General features: G+C 37.3%; 1 non-coding gene across 1 annotated transcript; it reads left to right on the top strand.

The window, feature by feature from the left end:
* The first annotated feature begins 315 nt into the window (after positions 1-315).
* On the top strand, positions 316-422 carry LOC128279714 (small nucleolar RNA R71). The gene has a single exon (XR_008269911.1). It is a non-coding gene; the product is annotated as a small nucleolar RNA R71 (small nucleolar RNA).
* Positions 423-1,299: the final 877 nt, after the last annotated feature.

Raw genomic sequence — 1,299 nt, 5'->3', positions numbered from 1 at the left:
CACCTCCTCCACTTGAGTCACACCTCATTACTGGATGTACCTGTGTAGAAACAAGTAAACCATCAATCTTTTTATTGAGAAGTTCTACCTGATTTGACAGTATAGTAACTGAGTTGACGTTATAAATGCCGACCGTTTTTGTTGGCTTAGTCCTCATGACTTGCCACTAATAATTATTTAGTGAATTCTTCAATGAATTCATAAGCCTCTTCAGGTGTTTTGTTGTTGATGGCTCCTCCAGTAGCTACGTCAACCATTTTCCAAGTCATGGGATTCAGACCATTGTGGAATGTTTATACTTGAAGGCAAAACGGTAACCCATGGTGAGGGCACCTTCACAATAGATCCTTGTATCTCTCCCATGCATCGTAAAGTGGTTCTAAGTCCATCTGCACAAAAGAAGAAATATCATTACGTAACTTAGCCGTTTTAGCTGGCAGAAAATATTTTAGTAGAAATTTTTCGGTCATTTGTTCCCAAGTAGTAATTGACCCTCTTGGTAATGAGTTCAAACCACTGTTTAGCTTTATTCCTCAATGAAAAAGGAAATAACCAAAGACGAATGGCATCATCAGAAACGCCATTGATTTTAAATGTATCGCAAAATTCCAGAAAGTTTCCTGAGTGAGCGTTGGGATCTTCATCCTGCAAACCATCAAACTGAACAAACTGCTGTATCATTTGAATTGTGTTAGGTTTCAGTTCAAAAGTATTTGCAGCTACAGTCAGTCTAACTATGCTAGATTCAGTTCCTGTTAGAGAAGGTTTAGCATAATCATACATAGTATGTGGAGCAGGATTTTGATTAGCCGCAATTGCAGGAGGTAGCTGATTACCTTGGTTTTCAGCCATCTCATCTGTTGGAGGTTGAGTATCGTCTTCTTGCTTGTTCTCTGTGTATCTTAAGCTTCGCCTTATTTCTCTTTGGTTTCTACAAACTGTGCGATCGATTTCTTCGTCAAAAAGTAATGGTCCTGACGGGTTTCTTCTAGTCATAAACTAGGAAAACCTGCCAAGAGAAAGAAAAAGTAAATTAATTAGTAATAATTAAATTGAAAGAAAAAAATAAATGGCTAAAGTAATAAAAATTGAGTGTTCCTAATATTTTAGTTCCCAGGCAACGGCGCTAAAAACTTGATCGCGTGATTCGTAACAAGTAATAAATATTTATAATAAAGATCAAACCTAGACTAACTATTATCGCGATGTAGGCAAGTGCACCTATCGAACAATAGTATAGTAATGGCAAGACCGGGATATCGTACCTAAGGGAACCAAAAGTACTAGTAATAACTATCT

This window comes from Gossypium arboreum, chromosome 8 (assembly GCF_025698485.1).
Source record: "Gossypium arboreum isolate Shixiya-1 chromosome 8, ASM2569848v2, whole genome shotgun sequence".
Lineage (NCBI taxonomy): Eukaryota > Viridiplantae > Streptophyta > Magnoliopsida > Malvales > Malvaceae > Gossypium > Gossypium arboreum.
The sequence above is the reverse complement of the archived record's forward strand: the minus strand, read 5'-3'. Positions and strand labels throughout refer to the sequence as shown.